This window comes from Ovis aries, chromosome 8, assembly GCF_016772045.2.
Source record: "Ovis aries strain OAR_USU_Benz2616 breed Rambouillet chromosome 8, ARS-UI_Ramb_v3.0, whole genome shotgun sequence".
NCBI lineage: Eukaryota > Metazoa > Chordata > Mammalia > Artiodactyla > Bovidae > Ovis > Ovis aries.
Window position 1 is genome coordinate 29,698,949 of NC_056061.1, and position 14,264 is coordinate 29,713,212.

The following is a 14,264-nucleotide window of genomic DNA, read 5'->3' on the forward strand; positions in this document are numbered from 1 at the left end:
CCACAGAACAACCCTGCCATTTGAAAAAAGAATGTGGCATTTTACAGATGGGGAAGCAAACCTAGGCTTCAGATTCACAGCTAGCAAGCAAACATGCCAAAACTCAAGCCTAGATTAAAGATAAATTTAAAAATTGTCCTTACTCTCCTGTCTCCACACGTCGTGCATCACTGCTTTCTGGACGTTTCCCGCCCCCGACTCCCACCTGACTCCGCCTCTTTAAGCGGTGGTTTGGTCAAGAAGCCCCGCAGGAGCCGTTTTAAACTCCTCTGAAGTGAGAGAGGCCTGTGGTTGGTCCGTTGGCAAGACTGAGGGAGGGACTTTGGTAACTTCAATATAGTGCTCCTGCTAAAAAGAAAGGCATTTTCTCAAAAAATTCCTCTCAAAACGAGGAATTTTAAAGAGCAGCCGGCGACACCTTCTCCGCGTGCTGGGCGTTCCTCCTGGAGCCGCGCAGAGCAGGCACCTGGCCAGCTCACTGCTGCCACCTTGTGGCCGAGAAACAGAGCGCCCACCCACTTCCCCCCGGAATGCCATCAAGGAAGGAAGCTGAACAAAGCTAGGGCCGGCCGGATCTTTTTCTGTCCTTCCCGGGCTCCCCTGGCAAGCCGCTCATCTGAACCCCTCTGCCAGGTTTGCTAGGGAGCTGATGTAACTAACCCTCGGTGGCTGGCTGCAGCGCTTCCTCAGGCCCCGGGGCTGTCCAGCTCCTGACGGTGGGCGCGGTGGCTGTCACAGGGCCCTCTAGGTGGCACCTGCTGCCCAAGGCGGTAACCAGCACGCAGGGCACTCGCCAAACAACTGACAGATGAAACAAGGATTTGCTCGTAAAAATAGGCCTGAACCGGACACCTGAACGCCGGTCTGCTGCTGCAGACCTGAGCATCAAAAGGCGGGCAGAGGACACTGCTGGAAATAGAGCTTGTGACAGCCAGCCCTGCTAACAGCCACTGAGGCAAGTTTAGAGGCAGAGAGCATCGGGGGCCTCCTTATTCTCAGGAAACACTGATAAGCTCTGGAAAGGGGGTGCTTTTTGATACCTGTTTGTGCGTCCTTCTAGTGGAAGCGTTATATCTGAATCTGAGATGCTATCGCTCTTTTAAGATGTGGTGCGCAGTAATTTCAGTCCAGGGTTTGTTTTTAATATTCCCACCAGTAACCATCCGTGGGGCTGTGATTTGCTTAATAAGAATTTAAGACCGTTCTATCTCAAAGCACCATGACATCCCATTACACTTGATAGCTTAGCGTCCGAAGCAGATCATTTCTTCTCTAGCCCTCTGTTTCCCCACCTATGAAATGAAAAGATTGAACAAACCTGTATTTCTTAAAATGTGGTTTGTGAACATGTGTGCATGAGAGTTGCATGGTCTTATTAAAGACCCAGGTTTCAAAATGACTGCTCTGGGGTCTGGGTGGGGAGTGGGGGGCGGTCTGCATTTTAGTCCATTCTTCAGGTAATTCTTATGTTACGAGTGTTTGAGAAGCAGGAAACAAGCTGATGTGGGATCTAAGGCTTATTGAGATCTATATGCACCAAACACTGACCAGAGCAGATCCTTTCCCTCAAAAAGCCCACAGTCCTGTTGGGAACAGAGACGAGTGAACAGAAGGTACAGTAAATGATAACAGATGCTGTGGAGGGAGGAGGAGAGAGTGGTAACAGTCTAGGACATCGCCCCTGAGGGCTTCGAGGTGACTCTGGGGCTGTCCGGAAAGACTGGGTCACCCGGGGCAGATAAGGTGCTGCTGACGGAGGTCGGGAGGGGCGCTGTAGGCCTCGTGAGCAGCATGTGACCTTCCGCCCCGTCCTAGGACGGAGGGGAACTGTTAGATCTCTGACGCCCCACCCCTAGGGTGAGGCGGCATCTGTAAGCCGAGAGGGAGACGCTAAGGATTAGCCTGACGTTTTCATTTGATCCAAAAATGGATCCAAAGCTCTGGTAATCTCATCCTCCACTTCCAAAGCAGTAAGAGGTCAGGTCCTCACGAAGAGAACTGCCCAGGGCGGCCAGCACTGTGTCCCACAAGGCAGACACGTGGGAGGGCCGTGGGAGCTTCCACAAAAGCTGGCCTAGGGATTGGGTCAGCACATGACTTTCTCCATAAAGGATATTTTAAAACCCTAGTCCTTTTCCTCCTTATTTCTCTTTCTCCTGCCTGCCTTTTCCATTCAATTTCCTTTTGAATTACCCTGATAAGGAAGCCTGATAGTGCTGCCGTCCATGGAGTCGCGAAGGGTTGGACATGACTTGGTGATGGAACAACACTGTCTAATATTTAAAACTTTACCTTCTGTAACGTTTAGAAAGATATATAAAAGCTCAACCCCATCTTTATTCACCTGCTACCTAGGATCTGATCTATGGTGTTCAATCTGCCCTCTATGCCTCACATGAGTTCTGTCCAGGCCTTCTTACCCAGGTGGCCAGTGTCTGGTCTCCTCAGCCTGGTGCCCTTTTGCATGCCCTGAGCAGGAACAAAGCACCTTCCCACCCATATCCTGCTAGTGCTGTGCTAGAGGATGCTCCTATGGGCTCACAGGAGCTGATTCTTAATTTTCAGGAATTTTCTGAGTCAGTTGTTAAATACAGACATTGTTAAAATTTAAATTACACATATTACAATTCAATAAGATGTTAAAAAGTAATCAATGCTCGAAACATACCACTTCCCAATTATTTTCTACCTTATATTATACTATTCTCTCTGCTCTTGAGGTTATCTACACCTACTGTATCTGAATAGTGGAAATATTGCATAACCTGGAGCCTCTGCACAGGTCTTGCCAACTCCGAGTTCAGTGACATCACACTGGTAGCTTGATCATAATGAAAATATTCATGCTACAGAAATCGGCATATGCTAGACCCGAGGGCTTGATTTATTGTTTGCTGGTTGTCTAAACTTCGGGAGATGATGGAAAATATTAATAATATATTGAGGATTAAACTCAAAAGCATATCCTATTTATGGCGGTGATATTGCAAATAGCACAAAAACTTGAAAGAATATTCTCCCCATATTTGAAGGCTACTAGCTGATTTAGGAAAATGTCATTGTTGTCACTGAAGAATAAGCAAAGTTTCAACTTGAGTCTTTGTGGCTTTACTTTTGTCTTGTTGGCTAATGTACAAGAAAACACCACTGAACATTTCTTCAGCAATTGCAGCCAGGTACAGGTACAAGAATTCAGCCAAGACCAACAAAAACATCCTGTGAGAATTAACTGGCAGTAGGGAATTGACAACAAAGAGGGTTGTATTATATTATGTGTAAATTGTGTGCTACATGTGTTTTATATTAGCAAAAATTTATAAAGCTCATGTGTATTTATGTATATGCACTTGAGTATTTTCCATGGAGCCCAGGGTTAAATACTTACCAGGGCACACTTAATCTCCGAGTGTCATGTCAGTGGAACACAACTCACACGCATCAAGGCAACAAAAGTTTGTTGGTTTTAATCACCATAGTGGTCACTGGAAGGAGCACTAGATTGAGGTCCCTAAAGACCCATGATCTCTCCTTGACACTGCCCCTCACTGGCCACCTGCCACTGGCCAAGTCACGCAACCTATGTCCACAGCTCAGTTCTCTCAGGTGCATAGACAGGTGCAAGGAACGGCATGAACAGTCAAGTCCATTCCAGATCTGAAGTGTTAGGATTTTATGACTGTGTGAGGAACACATGAGTCTAAATTGCAAGGCTGTAATCCGGGAGAGGTTGGTAGCACAAAACTAAGGATACCCCCATTTACGCTTGAGTGTACAATGTCATCTGTGAGGTTGCAGGTGTGTTTCAAATGCCCGCATGTGGTTTGGTTAGTATACTTTCAATAGGAATGACATGAAATCCAGTCAAAGGGGAGGAGAGAGACATAGCCATAAAGAATGTCTTTCTAGGCCTGTCAGTTTGAGATGAAATAGCATAAATCTGCCTGTGGAGATGGGAGTGAGAAAAATGCATTAAATATACTCCTCAGGCAAAAGTACTCTTGTCCTAACTGTCCCCCTCCCCACGCAGCACCAGTAGCCCAGGACCCGAGAAGAGATGCACACAGAACACAATGATCCAAAAACCAGCACTTTAGAGCTCCCACAGTGCCTTTGGAGATTTCATGATGCTGAGCAAGAAATGGTTAAGCAAGACTGTCCTAAGCCCGGCAGCCACCGGCAGGGGAGGGGCACTGATTAATAACACGAAAGGGAAGTTGGGCCTCCTTCTCTCTGCCCAGTGGGGAAATCCATTTTCGATTTGACCTCAATGAGGAAGTTACACTTCCTGCCAAAAGGAGTGGAGCACAACCTTCCCATCCCCGCAGCACAGAAGGACCAGAAGACAGAAGGCAGATGGAGAGAGAGAGCACGGAGGGCTGAGCTAACCCAGGAGGGATGGAGCAGGGCGCTGATGGACACACACACACCCCCTCCTTGGTAGGACAGGGACGCTTACTCACTGAACTGGAGAACAAAGCTGGGAAAGGAGAAAATGCTCCCAGGTGTGGAACAGGAGTAGCAGGAGACTCAGGAGGTCAGCGACCGTGAAAGAGTCTAGACAGACCAGGCTGCACTGCCTGTAGTTGCCTTAGCAGAGAGTGTGCGGAAAGCAGACCAGAAGTCCACTGGATATTGTCATTATAGTATATTTTTAAACTAATGTATGATTTTTAAAAAATATGTAGATCTTATCCCATTTTTCTGTCTTTATAAAAGCCCAAGTTGAAGAACCCCTCTGGAAATTGCTTCTGATTGACAGCTGGTGCAGGAAGACCCTGACCTCATGGTTAAAGCCCAGGATCTGATGCTTCAGAGTGAGAAGAACCAGGGTAGAGGCCCTGCCCCTTTGATCTTCGTGTGCTGAGATCTTCAGGACGTCTGTTTCCTCTAGGTGTGAGAAACATTTGCACGTTCACACACTCTATCAGCTAAGGTCCAACCAGAGAAACAGAAAGCACCTCAGTGCTTACGCTCACAGCTCACATGCAAGGGAATTCGATGACGGGGATGGCAAGCTGAGCAGTTAGGCAGGGGGTGGTGAGACTACCCCAAGACAGAGGAACAAAGGGAGGAGGCCACTAAGGGACCTGCCATACTCTGGGCTTTCCAGAGGGAACAGGAGACTCGGCAGAGAGGAAGTTGCTACTGGAAAAGCTGCCTGAAGCAGAGGGGCTGGGGTGAGGGGTGGGGAGGAAACCTTTCTCCCCCATTCCCATTGGCTGAACTCAGTCAGAGTCTGATTTCCTCCCATATAGGGCAGAGCAGAGAAAGTGAAGGAATGGGCCCAGAGCTAGCGCACATTTGATCATTTCATCCTGGAAGTAACCCCGAGTGACTATTTTGATTTCCATATCACGAATGGAGAAAGCAAGCCTCAGAGATGATAAAAACCAACACAGCCAACAGCAGCATAAATGGTGAGGCTTAGACAGAAACTTAGACCTTCCATCTGTCCCCCCACACTCTGTCCACTCTCCTTATTTGGTCCTACAGTGGTGTGAAGGCAGGGCTGTCTATTGAGCCACATGGCACTTCCAAGCCACTAATGGTAGTGGTCCTTAACCTGCAGCTCGTGCCTGGGCCAGGAGTCACAGTCAGGGCACCACATGGTGCTCTGGCGAGAGGGGAAGCTGCTGTGCGCCAGGACTGCCTTCCAGGGAGGGGAGCTCATGGAAGGTCTTGCCCAACCTCCCCAAGCCTCCATGAAAGGGCCCTGTGTGCTCTTCAGAAGGTAGAGCAACAGGCCAGCACGTAGGGTGTGCCAGCTCATTATCAAGCCCTCCTTCTGCTCCCTGGAAGCCCAGCCTGGGTGGGCATTCTGTGTTTCTGATGTCAGATGGCCTGGTTCCATCTTTCACTGGGGCTGGTATTTGGTTGATCCTTCAGGCTCCCATTTGGCTCATAAAATACAAACATCTGCTGGGGTTCTGGTTGGCCTGTGGCAGACTTCAGAGTGAAGAGGGATGGAGAAAAGGTGAGGAGGAGAGAAGGGACCAGGGGAGGGAGGATAAGAGCAGCCTTTCTGGAGGAGTTCATTAGCTACCAGATGATGGAGAAGCTTTATCTAGCCAGAGCCATGATCAGCCCCCAGGGACAGGAAAGGCAAAAGAGAAGACGAATTTACACGGAGTTTCACTGGGAAGCTTGGGGCTGAGTCTGTGCAGGCTTTTCCTCCACTGCTTTGCTTCCAACTGTTCCTTTTCTCACCAGTTGGCTATTATTTTCTAACGAATTTTGATAATTACTTTATCAATCAAGAAAGATAAACAAAAGCCTAAAATTACATCCAAGGGAATGAATTCCTAGAGCCAACCAATCTTCAGTATTATGATTTTTATATTTAACTTTTTGTTTTTTAAAAGGAAGTGCTTGGGAAACCGGTTAAAGGCTTGGTACCTCATTCATTTGTGGTTCCCTAGAAGATATTAGCCACCCTCTGCCCTCCTGGCGCTGATCCAGCGGGCCAGAGAAATTAGTTAAGGAAATGCTATCCAAGCAAAATAAACAATCTAAACAGGTCCACTTTCAATTGTATCCTTATTAGAACAACAATTTGCCTTTGATTGGCTTATTAAATTAACAGAGTATTGGGTTGAGGGAAAACCACTTTTAAAAGGTAAAATGCAGGGAGTCTAGTCTACATCATTGCAACTGCTAAGGAAGAAAAAGTGCCAGTTAATGAATAAAACTCATCTTTCAGAAGCCAAAATGTTGTCTAGATGTGCCCTGTGACTGGACATAAACCCAGTGGGGGGCAGGGCCTCAACTTCCACCTTTATCCGAAATCCTTGACTTTGGAATGAAAAAGTCACTGGGGCCAAGCACCCTCGTGACCAATTGGAAAGGCTTGCATGGCCTGCCCCACCCCACTGAGCCCCTCCCCGGGCTTCTTAACTCTGTGCCCAGCCAGGAGGAGGCCTGAGTTTTCTCTCCCATAGAGAACACACAGGACTAACATCTTCAGTGATTACTCCCGACAGTCCTTAGCAGGTTCCATAGGGATAGCAGACCTGAAGGAAACCATCCAATTTATAGCTGCTCACGTAAAAGCCATCAGGAGAATCACGAAATGATTCTCCATATGGTGCCCTGAAGCTTCCAAAAACTATACGAGAAAGGGGCTTGGAAGGAATTCTTTCCTCTTCGGAGACAAGGAGGGTCGAAGCCAAGCGGCTGTGGCAAGCGAGGAAAGACAGTGCTCCCCAACACCCACCCCCACGTGTCCCCAGGGGTGGCCTGGAAGATTGTCTGTGAATCGGCCCCGCACCCGGGGTCACCGACGTCGGCTTGTTCGGCTTTTCCATTAACCAAGCTTGTGTTTTCTAGTGTAAATGAACTCTACAGTTACATTGTGTGGAAGCATCGGGACATGGTTTGCCAAATGGAAAAACATTTGGAGGTTGGGAAAAATATCTTGCACATAAATTACTGAAGGCACAGAGAATCTAAAAGAGGGATGAAATCAGAAGCCAAGGAAAAGCCAGGAAGGCGCCAAAATAAAAAGCGAAGAGACAGAGACAGGGAAAGCGATGTAATGATTTCTCTTAATGACCTGCCTTCAGACCAGAGAGGCAAGTTTCTAAGCCATGTTTGAGCCTCATAAAAGCCATGTGCCTGCGTATCGGGAAATATCCTTTAAGTGGCAAGATCAAGTCCCCATTTTTCATCCTTTCCGAGTGGAGCTCTCCATTGACTTTGTTAAGTGCTCACCGCCGGTAAAAAACACAAAAAAGCTTATTGTCTTTGACTGTGGCAAAGGCCAGTTACACACTTGTTAATTTCCTGATTTATGACACTGAGGAGATGAGCTGAAGGCAAAGTTTCCTTCTGTCTCTCCCTCTCTCTGTCTCTCTCCACCTTTGTTTCTGTCTCTCCCTCGCTGTCTCTCTTTTGGTGGTGGTGGTGGAAACTATTAAAACAGAGGCAGATCAGGAAGTTTGTGATAAAGAGAAGCCAGGCTCTCGTCTGACATACAATCTCTCTTGGCTTAACTAAACTTGCTCCTTCAAGGCCTGCCATCAACAGAGTTGGGCTCACGTTTCACCACTAAATCTGAGTCAACAATCTCTAATCTGGACACTGGGTTCGGAATCCAGGCTCAGGTTGCACTTGGAAGCTGACAGCCGGGACGAGAGCAGAGAAAAATACGGCCTTTGTTTCGGGTTTGCTCGTCCCTGCTGAGCTGAGCTGAGGTCATGTGTCGTTTTCTGTCATCAACAAGATAAAAGTTTGCACCTCTCTGGCCCCGAAATGACTCTCCTGCCATTTATATTAAGGCCAAGAAGCTCTCTGCCCTGGGATCGGAGGGCCAAGTGTGTGGAGAGCTGGGGTTTGGAGTCCTTTTCATCTTTCTGACACATGATACCGTGACATAGGCAGCCCTTGCTGGGTTGCTATGCAGATATACAATTTCTGAAAAGTTACACCCGGAAAATGAAAACCCTGGGCTGGATTAGCATTTCACAAAGAACAGGGATAAAATGTGTAGCAGTTAGGCTAAAAAGCTAAAAAAAAAAAAAAAGTGAATTAAAGTTTCATGAAAACAAACTCTTTTTTAAAAGGATCAATACGTAGAAAAGTATCTTATTGCATTCCTGGCCTCTGGTCCTGAGCCCTAATCCAGCTACCGAATGTGAAGGGGATACCGTAAGGCATAGGCCGAGCCCGGGAAGGGAGGTCTTGGTGTGGGCTGGGGACTCCAGTGCTGGGAGAACGTGATCCAGAGGGGCCCTCCTGGGTGCTGTTGTTTTATGAAACTCTGCTTTCTCTGCCTATAATTGTTTTCATTTTTCTATGTTGTGATCATCTTTCCCTTTTGTTTAAATAAACCTAGAAAGAAAGGGATAAGAATATCCCATGATCCAAAGCTTGTGGCTAAATACGCTTCTGCACTGACCTTCCCTTTCTTGGTCAAGGTCAAAAGGCATGCCTTCCAGAACTCATTCACTCCAACACCAGCCTTCCCCAAACAAAAAATTTTTTTTCAACTACTTCCAATACCAGAAATTATCTTACGCGGGACATTTAAATGAAACGTGAAGGATGTGTTGGCAGGAGAAGTAGGCGAGGAGAAATGAGGAGTGGTTTTTCCTTTTTCTCCCCAAACAGCTGAGGCTTTCTGAGCTGGCCTTGTCCACGCTGCTGGGCAGGTGGTGGCACCTCACTGCTGCTCCAACGTCCTGGAGGGGAACAGGAAATGGGGTAGGGGGTTTTACAGACATAGAGGGTGTGGAGGAGATTTGAGGGACTCAGGGTCCCACGGTAAGGGGGGTGCAGCAGCCAGAATCTACATATCCAACGACTCCTTTGACACTGAATATGCCCTGCGTGACAGGTGTGTGAAGGGAATGCAAAGATGAATTAGCCCTGGTCCTTGCTCCAAGGCTGTTAAAAAGAAGCACACGAGTGGAAGTAAGCACAGCAAAGAGCTTTGGAGTGAATCCCCTTGAGCATTCCTATTTGTTGGATTGCGAGGCCAGCAGGGTTTGCAGAGAAGAGTTCTCATTCAGGACAGGAATTGATGGGAGGTTAGGTGGAGAAGAAATGGGCAATTAACTTTTTCTATAACTCAGGGAGAAGGGAACCACTTCTGTGCTCGTCCACATGACTTCCAGGATTGATGCTCCAGCCACTCAAAAATGATGACATACATGAAAGTGTATGATTTGGCCTCAAAATAATTAAATGCTCTTGTGCTCACAAGATGCTTTCAGGCATCCATCCATCCATCCACAAGAGGGAAGCTGAAACGTGAGTGTGCTGGTGAGGTGAGGGCCAGGTATCCGACCGCCCAGATGCAGCAGCAGGCTCTGCCCTTACTTACAGCTTCCTCATCTGTAAAATGGGAATAATCATAGTAATCACCTCCTAAGGACCGTTACGAGGCATAACTAAAATAATGCAACCAAAGTGGCATTTAGAACATGTTGGGTAAATGCCCATTAAGATTAATGATGGGGTTTATTCTGGTGAGGTTCATTCCCTCTTGGAGGGGGTCACATCTGCTGGTTTGGCCCTACCCTGCAGGTGAGGAATGGTTGAGGAAAGAGAGGGTGATCTCTTTCCAGAGGTCTAGAAGCAGACTGGAATGATGTCATCAGGCACATGCCCTGTTGGCTGATTCAAATTCGTACTGAGTTGTGACCCGAGTTGACACTGGTATTTCTGCAGCTGTGTTACCATCAAAGAGCACTGCACGTGGGGGCTGAGGGCCCAAATCGTGAGTTTCTTCCATATCAGCTGAGTGACCTGAGCAGATCACTTAATCTTCCTGGACTGTATCTTTCTCATCCAGAAATGAGGGTCACACTGACTGTATAGCGTGTGGTTTATTAAGAACTGTCTGAGCCCATCTGAGTGACTGCCCTGTGTGGAGTCTGGCACTTGGGGACTTTCAACATTTTTGTCCATTTGTGCAGTCAGCTAGCTGACCTCAGATCCAGTGGTCCAGCCCCAAAGTGATGGTGAAGACGGGCCCTAGCCCCCTGCCCATTGGGTAGAGGGACACAGCCCTATGTGGCCCCGGCAGTCCCACGCTGCTCTCACTTGACACCCCTTCACCATCCAAACAAGAGCTACAGGAGAAAGCCCTGCTTACAGCTCCCCAAATCAGAATAAGGGGAATGGAAACCAGCCCCTGGCCCACATGCCCCCTTTCTTCCTGCCACAGGAAACCTAACTCGAGACGAGAGTGCCTTTCTCTTCTCTTCTCTGAGCTGCTGGCCCAGGCTCCTTCCCATCTCCCTCAAACTTTCCCTATGGAAACAGTGACAGTTGCGTTTTTGGTGATGTTCAAAACCAGGCATCAAGAGAAGTAGATTAGTTTTTCCTCTCTGAACACAATATAGAGGTCAAAACTATCTGAAGTGCATGGTTCGGGTGCCAAGGCTGGGGCTTCCCGGGTGGCACAGTGGTAAAGCATCTGCCTGCCAATGCAGGAGACGCAGGTTTGATCTCTAAGTCAGGAAGATCCCCTGCAGTAGGAAATGACAGCCTGCTCCAGCATTCTCGCTTAGAGAATCCCATGGACAGGGAGCCAGGCTGGCTACAGTCCATGGGGTCACAAAGAGTCAACTCAGTCACAACACAACTGAGCAACTGAGCACCCTCCCCCCACCACACACACACACACACACACACACACACACACACTTGACCTGAACTCTGCCTGAACTGCCAGGCATCCTGGGCCCTGCACAGAGAGCGTGGCCCCTGGAGCCCACTGCTGGGTTCTGCCTCCATTTGTGGACAGAAGTCTCCTTCTTTGTCATGCCTCAGGTTTTCTTGACTGTGAAATGGGGATGATGGTCATGCTAGCGCCTCCTTCACAGGGTTGTTATGAGAATTTAATAGCGAATGTAGCAAAACTGGGGCCGCGCACAAAGGAAGCACCTAAGGATGGGAACCAGCCAAGGCTCCCCCTTTCACGAGAACTCCACACACTGATGGCAACTGCTCATTCCGCCCACCATGGTGAAGATAGAGAATAAGAGGCCATTTCTGGGTGACGAAGACTAACTTGCCATCTATATATGTACCCGAGGGTCAAGGAATGATCTCTAAGGCTTTTTTGGGGAAAATGTGTAACCGTCCCATTGCCTGGAGTCACCGCAGAGCCCAGAGGCCTTGGGGCAGCGCTGAGTCTTTTCCCTTTTGTGTCGTGTCTTGCTTTTAAAAGCTGCCTGAAGATGTACTGAACTGGGGGTGCCACAGCACCTCCTCTCTTGAGCCCCAGAAACAAAATGAAACTCCAAATGCAGCCTTCCCATGTCTGCCTCACGGCGGCTCTGGTTTCCGGGGTTCCCTGCCCTCTTCTCCCATTAGGCTGGTAGGAGAAAAGAGCCTCAACTCAGCCAACGTTTTCTGTTGCAAAAACGGAGAATAGCTCTTCAAGGATGCCAAGTTAGGAAGGCCAAGGTGCCCTCCCTTGAGGAGCCTGGATGATGTGGGAAGAACAGTGTGAGACGAGGCCTCAGTGCATTTAAACAAGAGCCGTGGGAGCCAGAGGGAGAAATGACCAATTGCCCCTCGGGGAAGCAGGCCTGACTCCATAGAGAGGTGGGACAGCAACTAAGCTTTGAAGCGGTTGGCTTGTTCATTGTGGTTACAGATAATAGCAAGAAGGAAGGCTTTTCAGATGCGGGGCCCAGGAGATACAAGGCAGATAAACCAGCACCCGCTTCCTCAAGGACTTCACAGACTTGTAAAGGCATGGCCAGGTGAGTGACTGGACAGGCTGAGTGTGCTATGCACTGGACGGAGGTGGGCTTGGAGGGGCCCCAGCCCAGCAGGGCGGGGAGGAAGTGGGCCCTGCAGCCTCCCCAGGAAAGCGTCCCCAGAGTAGTTGCCAAGTCTTGAAGGGCTACAGATACTGCCCTGGGAAGACAGGGACAGACAGTCAAGGTCAAGGCAGCTCCCTGTGCAAAGACACAGGAGTGGGAGAGAGAGCAGGGGTGTCAGGAAACAGTTCCTAATTCTGCAGATGGTATGCAGGTGAGGCTGAGGGCAGGGAGCCAGTGGGGCTGGAAAAGACAGCAGGGGCCAAAGCAGGGAGGGTTTTGGGTGCCACTCCATAGGCCACAGGGAACCGCTGAAGAGCTGTAAGCAGGGTAGATGCATTCCCGGGAGGGACCCTGTGGAAGCTTGTCAAGGAAGCTGAAGCTAAGAGTGGAGGAGGAGCCGGAGAGGGCAGGAAGCAGGTTCGAATCTTGATGCCTTTGCCCCTGGGCCCCAGCCCTGGCCTTTGGCTGTGCCCTCTGGGCAGCACCAGTGGCATTTACAGATCTGCTCACAGCTCAGGCTGCCCATCCAGTGTCAAGGGAACATGTGCAAAAGGAGGTGGCTTTGCGTAGCTGTGAATCCAGGCTCAAAGTGTACATTCATATAAACCCTAGGAACCTACAGAGAGGTCCTGCTGAGACTGAGAAGTGGTCCATCTTTTCCACAACCCCACCTTCCCACCATGTGTAAGCCACCCGGGGCAGGGGCGGTGAGCTCTGGTCTCTCCTGGGCTACCCTCGGCATCACATACGGGTGTGTTCAGTGGGCCTTTGCTAACCAACAGGGAATTCACTGCCTAATTTCTCCGAAAGCAGAGTGGCCTCAGCATATCCACACAACCAACAAGCAATGGAGAGGGGTAACCATGAACACTCAACTCTCTGGCTTAGTTTTAAATGAGGGCCACTTTAGAACAACAAACCGAATCACTGCCAAGAACTTACAAAACTGCATTACTGCACCACAAAATGACAATTCCTGAAGATGTCAACAGTTTTTCTGCAGATTGGACGTGCAACCTAGGTTCTGGGGCCAAACCCCTGGGCCTGAATCCCATTCTGTCCCTCACTGGCCGCATGATCTGGGCCGACTACTAAACGCACTGAGCTTTTAGATCCTTATATGCAATTAAAATAAGGGGAGAATACTAGGACCTTCTGTGAGTAAATGAGGCTAATAATGTACTTGTACTCAACACGTGTTCATAAATGTTGGCATAATTATTTCTATTTCTCTCTACACAGTGTTGATAGCCCAAGAGGATTCTGTATTTCAGGGAACACTGAGATTAAGAGAAGGCAGAGAAAGAGGAAAAGGTGTGCTGTCTGATGTGACACCACGGAATCTTTTCTTTATTGAAACAAATGGAGCTTTTGTTTCCTTAAGGGTCAACATGTTTGCTGGACAGTCTTGGACTCCAGACAAAAGCAGAATAAGTATCCTGGGCGATGGTGTCTACAGCCAAGTCCAGATAAATAATGCTATCAGGGACTCTGCACCAGACCGCCCCAGCTGGGTGCCTGCCCCTGTATGAACTCGGCTGGGGCTAAGGGATTCCCATGGAGTCATAACCATAAACCCACACTCGGAGCCTCCAAGATCCCTCAGGCTCCACAAGAGAAAGAAACTAAGTTGTCAGAATCCACCCCAAGGATGGTTATTTAGAGAAGACTGCTGATGGTGCCTATGTTTTTTTAATGAATATTTGTTTTTTGACAAGTGAAACCAACTCAGTGTGGAGCCTGGGCAGGTCAATTCACTTTTCTAGGCTTCAGTTTTTATATATATATATGTAAAACAAGAGGGTTGGGGTAGATCTACATTGACTAGAACTAGGTATTCATGTACTTCCCATCTTAGAAACTTTCTGATGTTTAATTCAGGTACCAAAGCAAAACCAGATTGACTCTTCCCATTCACGAAGTACTCCTGACCTACAGGTGAACTGATGTACTGATGGGAGCAGAGTCCACTGGGGAGTTTTG